This window comes from Ictidomys tridecemlineatus, chromosome 1 (assembly GCF_052094955.1).
Source record: "Ictidomys tridecemlineatus isolate mIctTri1 chromosome 1, mIctTri1.hap1, whole genome shotgun sequence".
In the NCBI taxonomy this organism is placed as follows: domain Eukaryota; kingdom Metazoa; phylum Chordata; class Mammalia; order Rodentia; family Sciuridae; genus Ictidomys; species Ictidomys tridecemlineatus.
In genome coordinates, this window is record NC_135477.1 from 217,323,895 (window position 1) to 217,349,858 (window position 25,964).

At 36.1% G+C, this 25,964-nt stretch overlaps 1 protein-coding gene and 1 long non-coding RNA gene across 7 annotated transcripts in view; one reads left to right on the forward strand and one right to left on the reverse strand.

Moving 5' to 3' along the window:
• Positions 1 to 25,964, forward strand: part of Pde4d (phosphodiesterase 4D) — a 1,337,035-nt gene that overhangs the window by 385,123 nt on the left and 925,948 nt on the right. The gene's annotated exons all lie outside the window — the stretch shown is intronic.
• The window catches only part of LOC120885863 (uncharacterized), a 222,604-nt gene that overhangs the window by 69,430 nt on the left and 127,210 nt on the right, over positions 1 to 25,964 (reverse strand). Inside the window, exon 3 of the long non-coding RNA XR_005728615.2 lies at positions 18,233 to 18,313. This is a non-coding gene — a long non-coding RNA (uncharacterized LOC120885863). The remainder of the gene's footprint in view (positions 1 to 18,232; positions 18,314 to 25,964) is intronic.

Below are 25,964 nucleotides of genomic sequence, written 5' to 3' on the forward strand. Positions count from 1 at the left end.
GAAAGTATACTTTGAAGAATAAATAATATTTGACCAAAAAAAGAAAAAGAAGAAAGTTCTATACCCTATCTCTTTCCTTGGCTTGTAGATAGAAAGCTTCCCTCTATGTCTCTTCACATCTTGTTCCATCTGTCCTGTGTTGAAATTCTGCTTGCTCCCTCTTTTTCAAATAATATTGGGTTAGGGCCCACCCAAATGACTTCATTTAAATCAACCACCTCTATAAAGACTATCTCCAAATAAGGTCACATTCTAACATAATGGGGGTTAGGACTTCAATATATGAATTTTGGGGAGACACAATTCAGCCCCAAACAGTAATCACTTAAAATATAAGCATTCTTTATCTTTCAACATTTGCCCATGTTAAACAATTCTATCATAATGCAGGCTATTTGGAATCATCTGAAAAGGATTTCTGCATTCTTACGAACATTCAGGTTATCTTCAGCTTTGTTGGATGTCTTATAAACTGCTCCATAAATGGCTGCCTCAATCACTCACTCTAGACAGTGACAGATCATTTCTCATGGATCCAGTGATGTGCACTCTGAGACTATGAGGGATGAAAACTGCCATTCTAAGGTCATGTAGTTAGAACACAGCAGAAAAGAGACAGATCTATATCTGGTTGACTCTAAGGCTAATGCTATGTGCACAGTCAATAATATTTTATTTTAATATGCTCATATTTTAAATAAAGTGGACTTCTTTATTATAAATGTTGCAGGTGTTCAGTAAATAAAATTTAGGAAAAAAACTAAAAATGATGGAGATGAATATTAAAATTTCCAATAATTTTATCATCAAGAGCTAATCAGGTTAAAGAAGGCATGTACAAACATTTTCATAATTCTCTCTCTCTCTCCTCTCTAAATATCTGTAGAACTACATATGTAATTTCACATATTGCCAAAAATTCTTTGCCAAATATGTTTTCAGGTCATTTGGCCAATTAAAATTCAACCTTAATCTTACTGAAGAATTGTTGTTTAATTATGTAAAGTAAGGATTAATTTCATTCTGCATTCTTCTGGAGAGAATATGGCAGAAACTTATAGCTGGAATTTAGTTTTCTTATTGCTTTTCTTACTGCCTTCTCTCAAGTCCTAAGAGACTTAGAGTGCGGACAGAGCACCTTTTGCACTCAGCATTACTCAACACTCTGATTCATCTCTGAAGGAAGGACTTCTACCCAGGCACGAATAAGTAGCCTTTTTCCATCCACTCACATTGAATATAAATGGGAATATTTCTTAGGAGAAATGTCTTTTAAAAATATGATGCAAGAGCAGGGGTAAAACAGAGATAGTCTTTTTCTTGTGTGGCCTCACGTTGGTCACCCTCCTGAATGAATAGAGAGTCGCCTGGAGGAGCACAGTGTCCATGGTGACCATATCTAGGGGTTACAGAATGGTTGAGATCCATTCAACCCTTTCAGAGGATGAAAAGGGGACCTAAATCACGTCAGGAACACACCATCTCAGACAACTGAGGACAGAATCCATGTTCCATACATCCTTTTTGTTTGATGGCAGTATCATAAGATTCCACACCTGACTCCCCATCTTATGTCTTTCTTTAAGCTCTTGTTTCAAAAATTTTAAATGAAACATAAAAATTGTACTAGCCATGTGCAGTGGTGCTTTCCTGTAGTCCTAGTCATTCAGAAGACTGAGGCAGGAAGATCACTTGAGGACAGAGTTCGAGGCCAGCCTGGGCAACAAAAGAGACCCCACTCTCAAAAAAAGTACTTATTTGGAGGGTCCCATGTGATATTTTTTTTATACCTATACTTTGTATAATGCTCACATCATGGTAAATACATCTTCTTCCTCAAATAAGTATTATTCCTTTTAGGTAAAAATATTCAAAATCCTTGCTTCTAGCTTCAAAAAAATGTATAGTCTGTTATTGTCCTCTGTAGTCATCTTTTTATGTAATAGAACATAAGAACTTTTTTCACCCATCTAGCTGTCAATTGTTACCTGTTGATCAACTTTTACCCACCCCTTCCTCCCTGCTATTCTCCCTGGACTCTGGTGCCCATCATTTTATTCTCAACTTCTATGAGATTGACCTTTTTCAGTTACACATATGAGTGAGGTCATGTAGTGTTTGTCTTTCTGAACTTGGCTCATTTCGTTTAACCCAATGTCCTCCAGTTCCATCTATGTTATTATAAAAGACAGGATTTTATCCTTTTTTTGGGCTCAGTGCTATTCCATGTGTGTACATACCACATTTTATTTATCCAATCATCAGTGTGTGGACACTTGAGTTGTTTTCATTTCTTGGCTATTGTGAATAGTGCTGTAATAAAAATAGCTGTGTATGCTGCAGAGACTTAATTCTCTTATGTTATATACTCAGTAGTGGGATTCCTGGATCATGTTGTGGTTCTATTTCTAATTTTTTGAAGAACCACAATTCTGTTTTCCATGTGGACTCTACTCATCTCCATTCCCACCAACAGTGTGCAAAATTTCCCTCTCTCCACATCCTCAGCACTTACTTTTATTTTTTTGTCTGTTATTTTTTATTTTTAAAATTTTTGGTAACCAGGGTACTTAATCACTGAACTATATCCCCAGCCTTTATATTTTCTACTTTGAGACAGCATCTCACTAACTTGCTTAGGGTTTCACTAAGTTGTTGAAGTGCCTTTGAACTTGTGATCCCCCTGCCTTAGCTTCCCAAGTTGCTGAGATGACAGGCACGTTCCACCACACCTGGCAATCTTGTCTTGTTGATAGTAGCCATTTTCACTAGAGTAAGGTGGTATCTCATCGAAGTTTCGATTCACATTTTCCTGATGATTCCTGATGTTGAATAGCTTTTAAAATCTGTGTATCATTTGTATGTCTTCATTTCAAAATATCTATTTATATCTATTGTGGGATCTGGGGAATGCTTTTTATTGAGTTGAGTTCCATTTATGTATCCTGGTTACTAACTCCTTCTCAGCTGTTTAGTTATTAATATTTTCTTCCATAATGTTCTTTTATGGGCTTGGTTATTTGCAATGCCCCAGAATTAAGAATGGCCCAGGATCACAAATTTTACTCTAAGATATTATAATTTAGCCTACAGCCTTGATCACATTAATAAATTAATCTGGTCTTATTTCTATCTGTGGGTGATATTTTCTTGGTGTTCACTTTGGCACTCCTTGTAGTAGAGTTAAAAGAAGTTCACTATTAGAAAAAGTGAAAAATCTTTATTTTGTTTCTTCTGGTGTAGTGTAGTTAAAAGTTTTTCTACTGAAGATTGAACTCAGGGCACTCATCCACTGAGTCACATCCCCAGCCCTATTTTGTAATTTATTTAGAGACACAGTCTCACTGACTTACTTAGTGTCTCACTTTTTTTTTTTTTTTGAGACTGGCTTTGAACTCTTAATCCCATTGCCTCAGCCTCCTGAACTCTGGGATTATAGGCATTTGCCACTGTACCTAGCTAAAAAAATTTTTTTTGAGGTGCAAAGTTCCTCACTTTGTTCCTGTGACCCTTTATTCTTCCTAGAGTTGACAATTATGTGTCTGCATTCAGACAGTGGATGAAATCATGGCAAATCATCTACTTTATAACCTTTTGCCCTTACAATCTACTCTTCAGATCATTGTGATGAGATTTCTATTCTTATGGAAAATTCTATTCATGGCTAAAGCTTTCAGTAAGTGCTATGAAGCTTAATAACTCTCTCTACTGAATGGGAATAATTATGCAGTGGTTCATAAAAGGCACTCATGGCCTTGTTTAATCATTAGAAAAGATAGAATGCCGAATCTTAAATGTGAAAAAAATTCATAGGTTTAAGAGCCACAATATTGACTAGTTGTCTTATTCCTAAAGCTCCTTGAATATTGAATATTCTAGTATTTAATAATCAAACCAATAATTTGCTATTTGATTTTATATCAGAATGCCTAAGTATTTTTTTTCCAGAAATAAAGCTTCCACATACTCCATCTTACTGGGAAAAAGTAATTTTAAAAGTTCATCCTCAGCTTCTCTATTGTTTTACCTAGAGATATATAAGACATTCTTACCATAAATTATCAAGTTTAAATACATATTCTAGATTATATATATGTATATATAAGATATCAGATATTTTATATATATGATATCAGATTATATATATATATACATATATATAAATATATATGATGTCAGTAGAATAGAAATGTGAACTGTGAACTGCAAAATATTTTTACTGATTATAATAGTCGGTTCTCATGCTCTTTCACTACTAAGCAATTAAAAAGCAATTAAGGCTGGTGCACTGTGCTCACCTGTAATCCCAGTGATTTAGAAGGCTGAGGCAGGAGGATCGCAAGTTTACAGCAAACCTCTGAAACTTGGCAAAACCCTAAATTCAATCCCTTGTACACACACACACAAAAAGGCAGTCAAAACACTATCAGAGCATGTGTTTTAAAAATGATTGTAGATTGCTGCAAAGTTTATTGTATTAATATTGGCTAGTTCTCCCTTCCATTTAGAATTTTGAATCCTGATCATAAATAATTTGCATTCTTTACATGCCCTTCCCACCCCCACCCCATAAACATGGCCAGTAGTATAACCCTCTAAACTGATGAGAACTCTTTGTTTTCAAGGGACAGAAAAGTCAACTTAAAATAGCTTAAGCAGTTTCAATAATAACAATATTGATGACAACTTATTCGCTATCTTAGAAGGGTACTTGGGGACTTAAAGATACAAGGAATAACTCCAGAGCTGGGATGGGGCTTTTTTCTCCATCAGTCTCTTACCTCTTCTTAGTCTGGTCTGTACACAGGCTCTTTCCATCTGGAAAGGAAATGGCAGCATGGTGTGCTGTAGAAAAACCTCTTTCTCCTCTTCATATCTAGAGCTTTCTACTTCAACACAGAGAGGGATTCTGCTGGGCTATGGTTTGGATCTTATGTTTACTCTTTAGTCACATACTACTAATAGGAAATGAGATACTATGACAGTCTGTTCTAGTGGCTGGGCAGTGAGGATCTGGAATAGGATCCCTGCCAGAATCCTATGGAATGACGATATGATGGTTTCCTAAAGGACAGGAAGCTAAGCAGTCAAAAACACTTTGAGTGGCTGTAAGCCATTTCCCCTTTCCTTTATCTCTTTTCCCTAAGTACCCAGAGTTTTCTTTCCCCGAACTCCCTTCCCCTCTCATTTCTTGCATTCCAACTGGAAATTTAACTCATAAATAATCTTTTCAGGACAGGACAAAAGCCTACTGCTTTGTTATATTTCCAGTTTCAATAGCTAAAAGAAAGTTTCTGGTGTTCTTTCTCACCTTCCAATTAGATTATAACTCTTGGAAAAATTAAATGGTTAAAATTCAGGTACTATATTCACCTGAATAAGTCATGGGTCCTGAATGACAGAACTGGTGTTGGTCTTTGTGTGGACGCTGCATCCTGGAGCTCCTGCTAGGTCATTCAGCCTTCAGTTTCCCCTTTGCTAGATCATGCACTGGTCCCAGGAATTCTGGGGAATGGGGAAGGTTATTAGTTGAGGACTCAGAGGTGCTCAAAGTAGCAGCTACTTGTTAACCAGGACAGAGACCATTTTAATATTTTGTAATGATATGTAACTGCTGCTGATTCAACATGGATTACTACCTAGGTAAGTAGGATTAACAGTTACTTAATAGAATTAATCCTGCAAAACTGACTTTGAGAGTTAAATATTTAGAACATTGACCAAAGATGATGTCCTTTTAAAGTAGTTGTTTTGAAGCTTGTTCATTTTATTTTTCTTTCCTGCATGTACTTCAAGTAGACCACTAAATCCATTGAAATTGTTTGCATATTTTGGTGACTAATATATGCCTTTTGGGGAGTAGTGAGACAATCTATCATTTTTCCCATGTTCTCAAACAGACTAATCACTCACACACACACACACACACACACACACACGAATGTTAACATATTAAGAATCAATGTCATAAACTTCAATTGTAAGTGGGTAGAAACTTCAAGCATATGTAAGAGTGGTGTCACATAATTAGTTAAATAATCAGCTTACAATTTAAAAAGAAATAGGATCTTGGCCGGCCTAGCCTTATGAAATTCTACAGAAATGTTCTTGCTGATGCCTAAAACCCCATTTCTATGCCTGTTCTTGCAGCCACATTAATCATCAGATTAGGGGTTTGTTTTGCATCCATTCAGCTTAGCCCATTACCAGTTCTTGTTTCTGTGAACTCATGGGTAAAAACTACAAATAATCTTGAATTATTGTGAATTTTTTTTCACAAGCTAACAAGCTATGAAACAGTGCTTAATATAAAATATAATCAGGCCTGTATCTTGTCTGCTTCTTTTACAGAACCATTAGCCAGAAAAGCCTCAATTTGCAATTTACAATGAAGAAAACTGGCTTAGACTTTGGAAGGAATGTATAATACACCAAAAGGTTAAAAGTCAAATGGGGTCAAGAGCTGTCTCTTTGACAAATAGTGAAACCTAACCTTTGGCTCCAGCCAGGCCAGACTATACCCTTAGAGTTACTAAAGATAAACAGCTGGCAAGGAACAAGCCATTATTAAGGCTGAAGCTTAAACAGTTCTAGGGAAACTTCCTTAAACACTTCTTTGTGTGCTTTATCTTCAAACTTGTTAGGAACATTCATACAATATGAAAGCCTACTGCAGAGGCCCACGCAGTATGGGAGAAATGGCTACACAACTGTATCACACACAAAAATCCTCAGGTGACACCTTATTATCAGAGTCTAGGACTTGATTTTCTATAGTATTGACAGTTTCTTCTTGATAATTACATCTAATGATCAATCTCAGGATTTCTTGCATGAGTCTGTTTCTTTTGAAAGAATATGAAATTTCACTATAGCATTTTCCCCTTGAGCAGATTTCTAACAGTCCATTTATTTCTTACTGTTGTGTTTTTGTTTACTTACAGTGGTGGGGATGGGACCCAGGGTCTTGCACATGCTAGACAACTGCTTTAACACTGAGCTCTACTCCTGTTTTATTTTTGCTATTTACTATGTCTTATCAAAAGTAACACCAATTCCAAAATTATATAATTCTTTGGTATAAGGTAGGGGAGAAATTTTGTTTTAAAGGTTACTTGAGGTAAAATCCTAAAAGATCCTGGGTTCCTTCATTTACTCAACAAATATATTTTGTATAATTGCAAGTTAGGCATCAGAGATAGTCACAGTGGTGAACAAAATTGACCCAGTCACCTCTCTTAGGGCATTGATAAATGGGAGAGTCTGACATGAATTAATCAGATAAACAAATAATTCTATAAAAATAATTAAATATGAGAGCTATAAAAGCAGCAGATGAGAGAACTTTGATAAAGAATTGATAGAGTGCATTACCTCAGACTGAGGGAGGAGAGGTGTTATGGGAAGCTTCTCCTAGAAAGAATTATTTAGTAGTGACCAGAAGAGTGAAAAGTAGTAGGCAAAGAAGAAGAAAGAAAAGCTCAGTTGAGGAAGTACATGCCCAAAAGGCAGCTGAGGAACTGACAGAAGGCCAGGATGGCAGGCACAAGTGGGAGAGGAAATGGCATGAAATGCAGAATGAGGGAGCAGCTGGGTAGGGACAGTGAGATTCCCAGGAATGTGACATCCCACTTCTTTCCATACAAAGGTTGGATTGCACTTCCTGGCTCCTGTTTGGTGAGGCCATGCTACTAGATCTGGCCAGTGAGTTCTGAACAACAATGATTCCAGGCCAGTTCCTAAAAATAAGACTGGTAATGGACCAGATCATCTCTGCAGTGGAGCAGCTCTCAGAGCTGGTGGTTAAACATTTATCTGGCTGTTTTAGAGGCGAACAAGGCCTAGACCAAGGCATTGGCAGACACAGTGTATGGCAAAGTTTTCATTTTTGGTTTGCAGATGGCTTGCTTCTTATTGTATCCTCATGTGGTGGAGACCAGAGAGGAGTACACTTCCTGATCTGTACTTTTAAGTCCCCATTTTGAGAACTCCACTTTTATGACCTAATTACCTCCCAAAGGCCCTACCTTCTTCGTGGGGCCTAGGGTGTCAATCTATTTGGATGTGGGGGAACATAAGCATTCAGTCTATCACAGAGAGGGTCAGGAAGAGGAAAGGAGAGGTCTATTTCAGAGACTGAATTGGGAGGCAAAACTATTTTGTATAATACTGCAGTAGGTTCTGCTATAGTGAGGGGTAGAAGGTGAGTGGGGACCCTCCCTAATGAAAGGAAGAAAAAAAAAGCATGTGAGGGAGTGCCCATGACTTTGATGCAGCCACTCTTTTTAGATTCTAATAGACTCATAAAAATAATGAATCTGAGAAAGTTTTTCTTAGTCACTCCCCACTGCACTGAGGAGTTGTCCAGAGTTGTTCAGAGGGGCCAGCTGTTTGTCAGTCCTGCCTGCTCAGAACTCAAGAACATCTGACCTGGTCAAGAAGGCACCTGGCCCATCTTTTAATACGTGTTGCACTGCACTTTTGTAGAGATGTGTCTGAGGTATGGCTGGAGCTATAATCTTGAACCTTCTCCCATGAATGCCTTTGGGGACATTTTGTACTTCACAGACCCTCACCAAAGTTAGACCAGAGGAATTCACAGTAAGCTGTGATCTGCCAATTATTTATGTTTACCTTGGGGTGTGCAAAGACATTAAACAGGGTACCTGATCATGAGTAATTTTAAGATCACCATTTTTAGACCCTTGATTTCCATATGTTCCCTTTCTTAAAACAGAGCTACCAGTGAACCAACCCAGCTGGAGTTAAAAGTTTTCCTTCCCCAACTCCCCTTTTCATAATTGTCACTCTTATAAAAGAAACAGCTGCTCCCTACCTTTAACTTCACTATGGTTTATCGGTATGGAATCTAAAAGTGTTGCCATAGAAATGAAATATGGGACAATTTGAAATACTGTCCTGGGAGTGGTATTAAAAATGAATAACTCTAATGATTGAGTAAAAAGTTCTCATGCAGGAAGAGTGATTATTGAATCTTTGCTGTTTAGAAGAGTGAAGGTGGACCGACTTCAGATACAAAGCTGATAGTTGAGGATGACTTTTGATATCACATCACTGGTTTTTTTGGCAATGTGTCAAGATTTCAAGAAATTTAATGATGTTGTTGATAGAACGCCTCTATCTCCATATGCTTATTTATAGAAGAATTTACCATAAAACTAAAATATAGGAGTAAAATTTTTGCTGAGCTTTTTTTTTTTCTCATTCTAGTACAAATAATCTTGTAGGTAAATTTAAGATGATAAACTCATTAAGTGATGAATTTTAAATTAAATTTTAGTGTTTGTAATAATTATTAAAATATATGAAATGTCTTGAATAATTTATACTAAACTCTGTGATTATAATGATAATCCCTCAGAAGCAAAATTTTAACACTTAAATCATTATGATCACAGTATCTATCTGTATATGTTGTGAGAATATATTGTTTTTGAGATTCCATATTTTTTGAGAATCCATATTTTTTGAGATGGACAGATAGATAAATGGTACACCACCATGCCAACACAATATATTTTTCTATGATTTTTATTGGTTCATTATATTGTACATAATAGTGTAATTGGTTGTTTCATATTTGTACGTGCACAAAATTTAACAATATAATTTGGTCAATATCATTTCCCCAGTAGTTTCCCTTTTCTTTCTTGTTCTTCCCCACCATTCCTTATGTCTACTGATCTCCCTTTGATTCTTAAAAATCAAATGTCAATTTATGTTCCGATGTTACACAGAAGTATAATAGTTCTCTATAAAATGCTTTCAAGGTTAAATATACTACAAGTTTTATAACATTTTCAGAGAAAATGAATTATAAATTCAAGAAGAAACAGTAATAATATTTTTTCTTTCTGATATGGAAGACTTTATAATGTGTTTTTTTAAAGGATAATGGGATGTACCAAATTATCATGGCATTTAGATTTCATTGGATGCTTTTTTAGAATAGTTAACAATTTTATTTTAAAATGTCGGTTTTACAACTGGATAACTGATCCCTTGCAAATATTTAAACCTATATTGATAAGAAAATTAGATATTAGCTTATTGTCTATCAAGATTGCTTTAGATAATATTATACCAAAAAGTTGGAAAGTCACTTATTACGAATTTCTTCCCAGGTCTTCCCCAAGCCTAGATATCCTCCTTTATTGTTGTCTGCCATAGCCACAATTTACCAAATGTTGATCATTAGCATATAAAATATACATAGAAATTTAAGAAGTGGGCTTGACTGCATAAAATATTATCATTTAATCATAATCCATACAGAATTATAACCTTGAAGAGAATTATTCACCAGTGATCTTTGGATTTCTTGGGATTAAAATTTTGAAGTGATGTAATATGAAAAGACTAATGTGGGTATCCAGAGAAGGACCTGCTGGAAAAACCTGGGGAAAAAAGAGCTTCTGATATTCCTGGTCAGAGTGAGGGCCCACTATCCTGTGGATGAGATAACCAGGATACAAGAAGATGAAGGTAGGGTGCTGGAGTTGTGATTCAGTGGTGGAGCGCTTGCCTGGCATTGTGAGGCCTTGGGTTCGATTCTCAGCATGGAAAATAAATAAATAAAAGATCCACTGACAACTAAAAAATATTTTAAAAAAGAAGACGAAGATAAAGATAACCAAGATAAAGAGAATATGAATAGAATATGTTGATGAAAATATATGAGATGAAGAAGAGCAAATTAGGAGGGGGTGGAATTTATTTTTCAATAGTGGAAAATAAGGTAAAAATAGAAAGAGGAGTAAACCAAAAAAAAAAAAAAAAAGGTGAACCTATAAAATTCATGGCATGATAAAATATGCTAAATTTGAAACAATAAATAAAAAAGTTAGAGACAAAAGGAACCAAAGGTTAGAAATAAAATTGGAGCAAATATAAAGGTAAAAGAGTAGATCACATCATAAAAATAGACGTGGGAAGCAAATAAAAATAAGAACTAAGGAAACAAATTTTGAACTAATGAATGTAAAATAATAAATTAAAACTTTTGAAAAACAAATAGCAAAAGAATTGAAAGGGAGAGGTTAATTGAAAAAAATATGAATAGAAAACAAGAGTTCATAGCACAGTGCTTAGTACTGAGCAGCCAGAGAGCATGTGGCCTCTTTTTTCTTTTCCTGCCAATGAACCATCCATGTTCCCATAACACATCCAGCTGAAAAAGATTGAACCTGGCCTCAGCAAGCAGCGACCCTGTAATGCAACACTGGAGATTCCTGCCTAGAGGAATCAAGTTAGTGCTAACAGGACAGGGTGGCTGCGACTGGGATCAGAGAACTTAGTGTCACCCTCTAAGATGCACCTGTTTTATAATGCTGCACAAGCTCAAGAGGAAGGTCTTAGAAAATCAAGGAAGGTCCTGCACACAGAACAGCACCTTTTCCCCCACTTCTCTGCTTCCAAACAGCAACAAGTCTGCAGCCTCCAGCATTGGATCCCTTTATTTGAAGAAGGGACTTTTTTTTTTTTTTTTTGATAGGTCCCAGAGATTGAACTAAGGGGCACTCAACCACGGAGTCACATCCCCAGTCCTATTTTGTCTTTTATTTAGAGACAGGGTCTCCCTGAGTTGCTTAGTGCCTTACTTTTGCTGAGGCTGGCTTTGAACTCGTGATCCTCCTGCCTCAGCCGGGATTACAGGCATGTGTCACCGCGCCTGGCTGAAGAAGAGACTTCTAACATCACTCTGTCCATTCCATGTGGTACTGCAATGGATGAGAATCTGAGTCTGAGACCAGATGAAAGTCCAGAGTGCCCTGAAAGTACATGCCACCAAGCAAGGGAAAGGAAACCCTCAAAGATATGGACTATGTGGGAATAGACTAGAGGCAGTTGGTTGAGTGGGAGTGGCACGTTTATAAATCTCACCACCCACTTTTTGTTAGAAGTAACTTGTTTTTTGATTGCACTGTTTTTCCCAGAATGTCACAGTCTCCTAACCACCACCACCAATTTGCTATAACCATATCCATTCTGGAAGTAGAAATTCTCTTCTGCCTTGGGCCCTGTCAGTGCAGCTAAATCAAAGGCTACTGGGACCATTATCTTGTCTTACTATGATCTCTTTTTTGACATGTTCACTAGTGATGAATGCATTTTATCTAAAGCATAGATATGCATCTGAAATAACGTGAAAGACTCAATCAACTGCTTAAAATCTGACTTCAGCTATGTTGAGGAATTCGATGCTACCCTCTTTCAGTGTTTCTTAAGTAGAATACCTGAGAGTAATTTGTCAGATTACTTGGTGCCTTTTCTCAAAGATACCTGTCTTATAAGCATTATATCCTTTAGTATGTTTTTCTGGAAATTTTTGTTCCTGGGAAGATCACTTTGCATTAAGACATGTATTTCTAAAAGCAGAGAAATATCTGAATAAACTAAAACATTTATATGTAAATGAAAATGAGAATGTATGCATACACACACACACATTCATATTTAGTAGTGCATCAGAGTTTTTTCTTAAAATACTAGGTAAGAATATCTGATGTGGATAAGAAAATAATTTCCCTGTAAAAATAATGAACAAAAAGAAAAGAATCCCATTATGTCAACATTGGCATAATGAGTTATGCCAATACTATATTTCAAGGATGACTTTATTATAACCATGTGATAAAAAGCAAGCATCAGCATAGATTGGAATGTTTCACTTTATGGATATGAATGTTACTAGTCCTCACAAAGCCTGTGAATACAAATGAGATTACATTAATGACATTGTCCTAGTTGCAGTATGTTTTACCTTCACATCTATCTGCATGGCTACAGTACCTGGGTCTCTTCCCATCCTCCCTGCTTCCCCTTTCCACCAAAATCTCCTTTCAGTATTTCTGAAAGCCCCAGATGTTTTAAATGTGCTGAAGACAATTATGTTCCTTGTTATCCTTCATCTCAATCAGTCTATTTGCCGCCCTGCAGAGGAAGGCTGTCATGCAAGGGCAGCTACTCTCAAGTGTGTTTGATCACTGTGACCACAGTGATGCATCTGTGGTCTCAGATACTGACACATATGAGATGGTGGAGGAATTGAGCTTCTCCCCAGCTGCATGCTGTATTTTGTTATGTGGACCATAATGCATAACTTAGAGGGAGTTTGTTGTTTATTTTTGTTTTTAGACATAGATGCTTTGTCATCTGACTCTAAGCCCTCTCTCCATTTGGGCTGAACACCAAATTCTCATCAGAGGGAGGGGAGGAGGAAAGGAAGGTGGCAGACACTAATGTTCCCCCACACCCTCACTGTACTGGTTTTGGGAGGTAACATAATAAAATATAGACTGGCTGGCTTCAACTACAGAAATGAATTTGCTCACAGCTCTGGAGGCTGGCAATGTGAGAATCTGGTGCCAGCGTATTTGGGTCCTGGTGAGGGCTCTCTTCCAGCTTACAGATGGCCCCATTTTAACTTTATTCTCATACAGAGGAGCCAGCAAGAGCTCTGGTATCTCTTCCTCTTCTCATAATAACACATTCCCTATTGGAATAGGACTCCACCCTGAAGTGAAAAAACCTTATAGTTTTGGGACTCCCCTTTAGGAAATTAAGTCTCTGGGTAATAAACCAACTCCTTCCCTCCTCTGGGTGAACGTGAGTTTAGGGGAAATCTTTCTGGTCATCAGGCACAGTGCCAGGGCAGGGTCTCTGGGCAAAAGGTGTCCTGAATCTCCCTATTAATTTTGCTAAGTCTAGTTTCATGGTCTTTTTGGGTACAGGAGCCTTTTTCTTAGTGTCTGATTTCTCACAAAAGAAATCAATCTATGGATTGCTGCTGAGCTGGTGTGCCTGTGATGGGAAGGAGGATCCAGTTTTTCCTACTCCGTTGACTACGCTTTATTCCCACTCTGTTCTGATATACCCTACATTCCCAACATTTTGAGAATTTAGGCATTTTACTATATATTCCATCAAGTAGTATAGATTCCCCAGCTTTTTCTTCCCCAAAGTGCTATAGTTTCTTACAGTGAATAAAAAGATAGTTTTGATTGCTTATGGGTACCCTTTAAATTAAATAGACTTCTTCCTCCTCTTCACTTTCTTCTTTTTTATCTTCATCTTTTTCTAGTTCACATCATGTATCAAGTCATTAATCTTTTTTTCCAGGCACAATCTTATATGCAATTACTTGATTATCTCTACTTTTCAAAAGTCTATGAGTCTTTATTGGTTCTATTTGTACCAAAGAAGGAAACTTCCTGTTGGAGAGGTGAAATAACTTGCCAAATTCTGACAGGGGAGTAAATCATTTAGTTAACAGTAAGAATCAGAACATTGGTCCCCAAACCTGTGTGCTTTCTTCAACCTCTTGATCACTCAATGGGCTTAATTCTAATGATAGGAGCTTACCACATGGGCATTACACAGCCATGTCACAGATTTGGTTGAGGTGAAATTCCTGAAGTTAAGGGAATGGAAGAATTCAAGAAAGAAGATTAAGTTTTTATGCTACAGAGAAGTTATGAATTCTATGACTATTGTCCTACCTGTACTCAAAATGGATTTGGAACTTGGCTATTTGCTGTGGCAAAACCTCTCAGTTTCCTATTTGCCTGTATTGATGTGCATGTTCACTTCCACTTTGGCAGGTAAGCTGAAAAGGAGTTTTATAGCACGGATTTCCAGTTGATAGTGTTATTTTAACTGGTCTAGGTGTTTTTCTTTTAACAATAGTGTTAAGGGAAGGGAAATAATCTAGACAAGAGAATTTTGAGTGTCATGGACAGGATTGTGTGCCCTCCCACACATTCATATGTTGAAGCCCTAAACCCAATGTGACTACACTTATTTTTTATTTATTTTTAGATTATTTTTCATTTTCACATTAAAAATTTTTATTAGTTCTTTTTAGTTATGCATGACAGTAGATTATATTTTGATATAATTATATAAGCATGGAATATATCTTATTCTAATTAGGACTTCAATGTGATTCATTCCAGAGGGAATAGATGAAAAATCTCAGCTCTCAGTTTCACCCCAGGGAGAGGCAGAGTTCATCTATGAGTCCACTGCCCCAACTTCTCCAGGGCTTTCCAGACAACTAGCATCTGTTTTTACTAATCCTAGGGTCCTGAATGGTGTGCATAGTCTAATTGCATGGGCAGAATGTAGACAGTGGTTTGCCATGGCTCTGCCTCCTGACTCAGCACAGAGTGAGGTGAAAAAACCCACAGCTGCCTGTTCCTCCCTGGGGAGGGAAAGCATGGGTGGAGGCCCCCAAACGCTCCACTTGGGTTGTCTAGTGGTGGTCCTCTACCATGCAGGGGCTGTTCACAAAAACTGAGGATAGGTGGAGTGCCTGCATTGTCTAATGCATATATACAAGTGCAAAGTCCAGGAAAATGAAGAACCAGGCAAAGATGTTCCAAACAAAGGGGCAAGATAAATCTCCATTAACTGACCCTAATGAAGTGGAGTTATATGATTTATGTGACAAAAATTAAAAACAATTTTCATAAAGATGCTCATTAAATTCATGAGGGCAATACATGACATAGATGTAGAAACAACTTTTGTGTAAAGCTGAGCCTGCTGGTGCATGCCTGCAATCCAGGCTCATTGGGAGGCTGAGACAGGAGTGTAGCTTGAGCCCAAGAGTTAAAGACCAGCCTAGGAAAGACAGCAAAATTCAATCCCACAGAAACAAACAAAAAGCAAACTTTGTGCCCATTGACAGATGAAGAAGATGAGAAAATGTGGGATGGACACACACACACACACCACACACACACACACACACACACACACACACACAATGGGATAATATTCAACCTTCAACAGAAAATTCTGCCATATTTGCCAAAATGGATGAACCTTGAGGGTGTTAAACTAAGTTGAGTAAATAAAAACACAGAAAGATAAATATTGCATGATTCCATTTAATTGTCCAAAATAGTCAAATTCATAGAATGAAAGAGTAGAATTGTGGTTACCAGAGCTGGAGGGAGGGAGAAGTGGGGAGTTACAGATTAGGCAGGATGAAAGGCTCTAAAGATCCTTTCGAGTGCACCTATAATCAGCAACAGGTATTGCGCACTTAAACATTTGATAAGAGGGCAGATCTTATGTTTAGTGTTCTTGCTACAATTAAAAATAAAAGAGAAATATACAATGATATTCTAATATATATTTTAGTCATTTTTTTTTTTCTGCTGTGACCAAAGATAATGAAAAAGAACAATTGGAGGAGGAAAAGTTTATTTTGGTGCTCACAGTTTCAGAGGTCTCAGTCCATGAATGGCTGACTTTGTTGCTCTGGGGCCAAGAGAAAAATCATGGCAGAAAAGTGAGGTAGAGGAAAGTAGTTTAAGACCTGGAACCAGGTTGGCTCTACAAACCAGCAACAATACATTTACCTCAAAAAGCCATGCCCCCAATGACCCACCTCCTCCAGACACACCCTACCTGCCTATGGTTACCATCCAAGTTAGCCCCTATCAGTGGATTAATGTACTGATTAGGTTAAGACTCTCATAACCCAATCATTTTCCCTCTAGACTTTCTTGCATTCTCACACATGAACTTTTGAGGGGCACCTCACTTCTAAACCATAACCTGTGTTCTTTCTTCTCTCAATTAGAATTTCTAAATCCAAGGCATAGTCTTATATTTGTGCAAATATACAAATAATAGCAGTTCATTTGTTATTATAAGACACAGAACAACTTGTGGAAATTAAAGGGAGACTAGTATATCTTCTTACCTGGGGGGTGGGGTGGGGACTGAACTTCCTGCCATCTCCTTCAGTCCTATTCTTTGTTCACAAAGGTACAGTGACCTGTGTGCTAAGCCAGGCCAGTCTCCTGTGCTATTTCCCTAGCTTGCCACATCAGTGCACTTTGAGGATCACATGTTATTTCTCAGGAGAGAGTACAAAATACTTTGGGGTTAGTGGAGAAAACAGGACAACTCAGCTTCCCCCCACCCCCATATTTATGAGACCTCAGGAAAATACAAAAGTAAAATGCAGACTTATATGAGTGAATACATCAGATGTCAGAGGAGGGAATGTAGCTGTGTGGAGAGGGAGGAAAATGCGATCTTTTTATTGAATTTGTGTTTGAATTTTCTATTTCCTCTTTCAGTTTATTGTTTTATTGCTCATGATCATTGAAGAAGCACCAGAAATTTCAGAGATGCAGAACAGTTTCTCTGGAAAAAAAATATCGATGGTAATAGATGATGGCATAATTGTGTGACAGTAAAGTGCTGTACTGAGTGTTAAGGTCTCTGCTAGATTATAGAAAGAACACGAGTAGATCAAAGCACAACCATTTTCCTTTGCGAAGTGTCTCAAGAGAAAACAATGCAAATCAGTATGGATGGAAGCAAATGAGATTAGGCAAAAGAAGGGATTTAAATAATATAGACTAAGCTGGGGTAATGGTTACAAATGAGGTGACTCATCAACAAAAGCATAAAAGAGAATAATCATTGTTTCACTTTAGCTTTTTTTGATCATTTTCCTGGGGTGAGTTTGTTTTCTTCAGCAAGGAGTCAAACACTACAAAATGAACAAAGAGTTCATAATTACATGATGAGTTGAGTTAAATGATTTTAGACCCCTAATTGAATATTTTACTTCTCTTACTAAGTCAACCATCTACATCGTTGTAACAAACGGAATTGGCTGTAGAAACTCTCCTATGTTATCAAGAGGTGATCCCAAAATAAACTAAATGGAACTATCAAACAAGAATTTATAGTGTGTTATGAAATATGCTTATTTTAAAACTTCTAACAAGTTTGAGGTCATATAGCCTTTTTTACATTATTAAAAACCATAAGATACAATATGAAATGTTCATGTAAAACAAAAATATCGTACTTAAAAAAGAAAACAGACATACACACACATACACACACACAAACACACACACACACACACACACATACATACATACACATGCTCTATTTGCAAAAGCCTAGCTATTAGAGAATCTGGATTAGACATGGATTAAATCTCACGTACCCAATTTCTTAAAAATAGAATAAAAAGCTTCTTGGCACAAAGAAACTTATATCAGACACATGCATTTTCAACCCTTGTGAATTGACCAAAAAAAAGAAATTCAGAAGACCCTGAAGTCACAATGCAATATGTGTATTCAAGGTTTGTTAGAAATGATTCACTACTGTATTTGGTTTTCTGTCCTACATTAGAGCAGAGGCTTTGCCTAGGGCGAAGGATTACCTGCAGTTTCTGTTCCTTTTGCAGTCAAGGCAGTGTGAGATGATGGATAAGTTGTATAGAACTGCAGCCTCACCAAATGCCCTTGAAAACACAAGCAAATAGAGGACATCACATTTCATTACCCAACCCTGATGAGGCATGACATTTATATTGGGAACAGAAATGCCAATATAAGTGAAGGGTTTTGAAGTGGCCCTTTAAGGCAAGGTGATGAATTATCCATTGATTTAATCTAAGAAGATGGAGAAATAATATACATATAGTTTACTTAGGAGATTACATCCTAACTGTTTTTAAATGATATATTCCCAGTCATCCAGGCAGCTCTAATGCTGATAGTGACAGGCTAATGAACAAGTTCAGTGGTCTTTGTTGGATAATATCAATTCTTATAAGAAGAAGAATGGAAAATAAGAAGATTGAAAGGTGGGGGCAGTCTATGTGTCATTACTGCTGCCTGGATTTCTTCTAATGGAGAGCTGTAAAGAGCTCTGGTTATCCCTGTTTTGCTCTCATGTGAGAAGTAGCTGTATAAGTGTCATAAATTCTGAAGCTAGACAGCTTGGTTTCAAATCCTAGTCCTTCGAATCTTACTATCTGTGTAATCGTGTCCAAACCATTTAATTTCTCTATGTTTTTATGTTTCTCATTCATAAATGAAGAAAACAATAAAACTTATCTCATAGGCTTTTTTTTTGTCAAATATGTAATCCATAGAACTATTTAGAGAATTTTTCTAGAATATAGTACGCCCTCCATAAGTTAACTGTTATGGATGCAAATTTTTAAAAAATGAAAATGATAATATTATTCCTATCTGATTATTAAAGTGATATGTGCTTATTATTGAAAAGACAGGTTTTGGAGAAATGTAAAAACAACAAAAAAAATGACTTGGAATCAATTTGCCTGCCTGTAATGACAGTTAACACTTAGGTATTCATCCAAATGATTTTCTGAGTATGAAACACATATAATGAATAGAATTGTATCAAGAACACATCTCACTGGGCCCATCTCCTGCTGGTCCCCACTACATCCTGCCCCCAGAGGAGACATACATATGGAACCAAGACACTCTTCTGTCAAAATCCATGTTTCTCAAAAGCATTATCTTTTGTAACACTTTTCCTGAACACCACATTTTCTTCTGAATCCCATTCTTATTATTCCTCTGTATATATTCCATGGGACTCTTACATCTTTGTCTGTCAAGCCAACAAATTTTGGTGGAATATCCTGCACCAGGCATTCTTTGAGGTATAGTGTCACAGTGGTAAACAGGGAAACAGTTCCTGCCTTCAGGGAGCTGTCAGTCTTTGGGGAGAAGAAATCCACTCATAAGTAATCACCCATATGCATGTATAATTTACAAAGAGTGGTAAGTTTCAAAAGGGATATTACAGAGTAGTTGCTCTGCAGTATATTTATCTATAGGGTGAATTACAAATAATAACAGGGACTATGATATAGAGATTTACATGTTAAAATTCTTATCATTGTAAGAATAACAATTAGGAGAAAGAGGGGAAAGAAAGGCAGAAGGGAGGGAAGGATAGAAGGAGAAAATGTGAAAGTACTGAGTGCTCTTTATTCAAAGTGAGGAAAGAGGATTGTCTAAAATGAAACAGTTTAAAAAGTAATATCAAGTCTTCAGTGTTTTCATAATCTCTCAATCCTATCAAATATATATATATATATATATATATATATATATATTCATGTAAAATTTAGCAAGTCTATCTTCAAGTTATTTTTCTTCTGTTAGCATCAATTACAAGCAAATTTAATAAATAAAAAGAACAAGCATATAATCTAATTATTTAGGAAAATATTTATTCCCCCCCTCCATCTGTCATAAGGAACCATTCTTATAAAGATGTTGGGAATCATTGGAATCATGTAAATGTTTTTTTCTGGAAGGGAGATTATAATTTTTTTATGTTCCTTGTTGTAATTCCCCTATATGTAAATTATTTAAGGTAAATATGTATCAAATTTTTAAAAAATGATTTTCTTAAGAAAGAGAGCCTGGGATTGAAATAATTATGCCACAATGGTTGTCGTGAAAGTTGCCTTGACAGTTGTCTTGGAGAGTAAAATGCCACATGTGATGTGCTGAACACAAAGTCTAAAATGTGTGAGGTGCTAAATAAGGTAACTCTAACTGGATTGCGAGTTGTTATTTTTAATGAACAAAGGGAGGGGGAGGTAGGTGAGGCTTGTATGACAGGGAAGGCTGACATAATTAAGCCTAGGAAGGAAGATGGTGATGACGGCTAAGGAAGTTCAGAGAAGAAAGGGAACAAAATAGTTCGATGGGTGGATACAAGGAGGGAAATGGAACAAAGAAAACTAATATATTAGGGAAAGTTCTCTTAAAAGCAGTTTTCATAATCATGTTCTTCTTTGCACCACTGTGGGCAGAGAGGAGCCTATATTGCTTTGCACTGAGTGGTTCATAGGCCACATTATATGGATCTTTTTGAAATAACCAAGACCCTTTCTTGTCCCACTTTCCACACTTTACTGTGTCTTAATCAAACACTGAAATTATTTTCTCAAACCTATTTGTGAAGAGATAAAAGCATTATTCTTTCATCAGAGTGGATCTTAATATTCATATGAATATATTCCTTTATTGAGGTACCTTCTTTCTTTCCCATTTATCAAATTCTAATATTACATGGGCACAGATTGAAAAAAGTGCCTTCCCAACCAAAATGTTAACTCTTATGAAGCTCTGTTATAATCCTAATGGATAAAAGAGAATAATTTAGGCAAATCATATTAACTTTATTATTCCTTTTTAAAGATAATGTTCATTAAAATATTTTAAAATATGAATTGGTTTAAAATATTAATAAGCTCATTGCATAGTAATGTAAATAACATATTTTATTAAAAGGCTGTATTTTCTAAAGCAAAACCTTTTCTAAAAAATGCAGTAGTTTTTAAATGTTGCAGATTCCTTTAACATCTTACATTTTTCATATTGATACATAATAATTGTACATATTATGGGGTACAATGTGACATTAAGTACAATGACAATGAGATTAAGATAATTGGTATTAACTCAAACATTTATCATTTGTTTGTGTTGGGAATAGTTTAAAACAACTTTATCAAAGTAGTATGAACATATCTATATGGAGGTTGAAAGAGAGAGAGTAAGAGAGAAAAGTCTGTGCTGGCAATCAATAGTTTTCTGTATTTTTTTCCTCTTTGTTTCAATAGTGCTTTTAACTCACTTAACATTTACCATTTTACTCCTTTATCTCTGGCTCAGAACACATGCTTTTACTCCCATTTTTCACTTTACATGATTTATACTTTGTCCATTGACTGCTTGTCCTGAAAGAGAAGCACCCACCTGTCTCCCCTTCCCACAAGCTCTCAGCATTACACCACATCAGCATTCATAGTTTTACCTGCTTTCCTTCTATAAATTTAAGTTATATCTTAAAAATTCCACATTCATGAACACATTTTTTCTTCTTGTTTTTACATAAAAGCAGTAATCAACATTCTTGTTTTTATTTTCTTTTTAATGCATAAAGGCAGGAATTTTGTTCTGTATGGCTGACACCATTGTGAAACGTAAACCCCTGCATTGAATCACCTTACTGAGCCTGAACCACACTTGAGCTACCCTCTACCTGCACTAACTTGGGTCCCTGAAAGTGTCTCAGCCCCCTGCTGAGTCTGTCAGGGAGAAAACACAACACTGCCAATCCACAAAAAAGTATATTTCTAAACCCTTTCAGAATATCCCAATTACCTCTTCTGAAATTTTCCTCATACCCGTGGATCCATGAGACCCCTACCAACCTTTTGACTTCCCCACAACCCCTATGTATTCCCTTTGTTCTCCCTGTAAGAACCTCAGGCCCCTTTGGTTTAGGGATGCTGCACTCAAGACCACTTGTCACCTTTAACAAGTGTCTCATAACATTTCTCTTTAGCCCTTGAGGAAAGTTAACTGTTAACCTTTCATTTCCTTGGCTTTTGACTATATGGACAATCACTGAATAGATCATCCTCTAAAAAAATAAAGCCACATTTTACATCCTTTCTACATACATCAATATCAATATATACAATATTGAGTAATTTTTTTGTTTAGGAGAAATAAAGAGAGTGAAGGTTTTCATAAGGATCATCTTGTATAAGATGTGTTTCCTACCCTCCATGTTATATTTGAACATTTTTCATTGTTATTAAATGTAGATGTAGCTAATCACTTCTAATAGCTGAATATTCATTTGCAGTATATAATATATGAACACATTTTTTTCTTCTTGTTTTTACATAAAAGCAGTGATCAACACTCTTGTTTTTAATTTTCTTTTTAATGCATAAAGGCAGGTATTTTTTTCTGTATGGTTGACACTTAGAAATGCAAACTATTTATTGAAAAGTATGTACATTTTTTGTTACTATACATATTGACAAGTGACATACCATCCAAATTCCATTTTAAAAATATCTTTATTTCTTGATATTTTTCATTAGAATTTTTACTTTCTAGTCTATGAAATGGTACAAAATTACTTTTAAATCTACATTTCTCTGATTGTCAGTGAAACTCTACACAATATGGTTTGTTTAATGATTCATTTTCTCTTCCATTAATTGCCTTTTCAAATTGTTGTCCCCTTTGTTCACATTGGGTTATCCTTCCATGGTTGGTTGATTTAGAGAAGTTGTTACATTTAGGATTCTAATTACTTTTCTTAAATGTATTATAAGTGTTGCATATTTCAGCTTTGCTTATGCTGTCTTTCTTGTCCAAATTTTTAGAGTTCTGTGTACTCCTATTTATTATGAGACAGTAAAAAGTGGTGAGTGAGACAGTAGTGTCTGGAGATGGATGGCCTGTGTTAGAATTCCAGCTCTGACATTTACAGTTATATGTACTTGGGAAAGAATATCATCCCTTTTGCATCAGATTTTCTCACCTGTAAGAAGACACAGTCATAATGTTTACATAGGGTTAGTGAATGTCTAAACAAGTTAATTTATTTAAAGATTTTAAGAGGGCAATTAACATTTATAAAATTTCCCTATTTTTTAATATTGATTTTCTTTTAAAAAGATCTTCATTAGCCCAAAGTTATATAATTTCTTCATTCTTATTTTAATAATTTTATATTCCTTTTTTTATTCCTATCTGTAGTTTTTATTATTTCAAAAAGGACTGTAACTTTTATTTTTTTCCAAGTGGGTAACTAAGTATTCTGTCATCATACACTAAAAGGGCCATATTCTCCTTGTTTACTTGAAATGTCACGCTTCTCATGATGAAGTTTCCATGTTAATGTTTATGTTTCCCTCTGTACCTGGTCTTCTTTGACCTCTATTCAGTTCCATAATTAATTTGCCTAGTACTTTGCCAATACTGACTTTGATTATTACAGATTTATACAAATCTACCTTAAACTGCTAAGAGTAGAAAAGAGAAGATAGAATAGACTTAAGAAGAAATTAAAAGTGACACAACTGAGTGGCTGTTTGATGCTGACTATGAGAAAGAAGAGTAGGGCTGTCTCCTGAGTTACTCAATTCTAGATGGAGGGATGATAATACCACCTAGGGATAGAGAAAGGGGAGGCAGACCTGGTGACTGTGGGAAGATGGTAAATTAAATTTGAGCATGTTGTATTTGAAGTTCCTCCCAAATATGCAGGTAAGAGAAGACTTGAAGGCATTACAGGTTGCAACTCAAGATGCATTTTCAGATGTTGGTTGCAGTTAAACTCATGAGGATGGATAAAATGATTCTAGCAGCATAGGATGAAGTGGTGGCTGTAGTGGCCTTCAGTATGACCCTGATATCCTTTACTTATAGTAGCTGGACAGATTCCTGTGGTAGCCTTAGCTTCCTCCTGCAGTCTCTGGCCTTTGCTGTGGATCATTTCAATTTGTAAACTTAGGTCCTTAAGCCCTGGGAGTATAGTATTTGATAATTTATTTTCTTCCATTTCTCTATTCACTTATTCCAGCAATATTGGTTGGATGTTGGAACTCTTAGATGATCTTCAATCTTTTATCTTTCCTATCTTAGTTTTTATTTTTCTCTTTAAAAATATTCTACTTAGAAATTGTTTCATACTTATATTCTACTCCTTTCATTTGATGTTTTAACACTCCTTTTATACTTTTTACCTCTATATTGTTGTCTGATTGAAATATTATTGTGATGCCTTGGTTTTGTTTTATTTAACAATACTTTCTTAACTCTCTCATAGGATAGTTATCAGAGGTATTTACAAATTTTCTTCCCTTCTCCAGGTCTGGGAGTGTAGCTCAGTGGTAGAGTGCTTCCTTGGCATGTACAAGGCCCTGGGTTTGATCCCTGGCATCACATTTCTTCCCACTTCTTCAAGTTATCCCTGTTTCATCTGGGGGCATTTTATCTCATGTGTCTTGGGCTGTCTCTTTCTGGGCAAGCTTTTTTCACATGTCTCATGAATCATTGAACCATGATTATCTTTTTCTCCATGTTTAAGGAATGAAAAGCTGACCAGACTGTGACTTGCACTTTGCTCTAGAGTGATATGACTGTGAATTCAGATTTACTGGGGGATCAGAGCCTGCCAAATTGTGGGAGGGCTGCCATTATTATTCATAGAGGGCTGCCATTATTATTATTATTATTATTATTATTATTATTATTATTATTATATTTTAGTTAAGTTTTTGTCTTTAGTAAAGAATCCTCAAAAATATTTCAGTCTTATAGAGGGACCTAACTGTGGAGGCTCCTCCTTCTCACAGGGTTGGGCCATGGGTACCTCTATATAGAGGGATTTGTTATTATAACATGTTTTATCAGCCACCCATGCCTAAATTCCCTCATGGTTTCATTGTACTTGGTGTTTTGGAATTCTAAGCCTTTCTGGTTATGCAAGACTCAAAAAGACTCTCTGTTTCTCTCTTTCCTCACCCCATCCCTCCCTCCTCCTCTTCTCCTTTATACCTGTTTAAGCTGTGGTTTCCTCTACTGTTCTTCATTGGCTATCACTTATCTGCTCGTCTCTATACAACTATTGAATTCTTGTTTTCTAATGATTCTCTTCCAACAATTCTCTCTTGTTGTCATTAGGGCTTTTTATTTTTAATAAATTGCATGTGAACAGATTAATGAGAGACTGGAAGCCACTCTAGGTATTTTACATAAGACAGAATAGTAAAACACAGATAATTAAAAGCTTGCATAGTAATTCTAAGACCTTGGAGTTAGAGATTCAGGAAATCTACAACTAGAATTCAAGAAACTGGGTGGTGCAATATCATAGGCAAATGCCACCATAGTTCTCAGGTCCCTACAGCAGAAGAGGAGACAATCCTCAGCAAACACCATGTTTTATGAGCTTCACCAATTATATAATATCATGTAACCACTGTTACAGTATCATGCACAATCAGGTATTCACATTTGAACTGAAAAAAATGTGACAATGCCAGAATAGGTAGAACTTCTAATTCCACTGATGATTTTAGTTTCCAGAAGAAGCTTCAAGCCATTCATTTGGTATGAGTGGCACCTTTCCAAAACAGAAATAGGCTTTCACATAAAGGTTTGAGTCAGTGTAACTATTGAAAGTTCTAGATAGAAAAAAAATAGGATTAAGGATTTATTTTTCTTTGTAAGAATGAACAAGGAACATTTTCATCTTGTGGTATTATCATATGGCATCTATGTTATGGATGTAAATACTCCCAT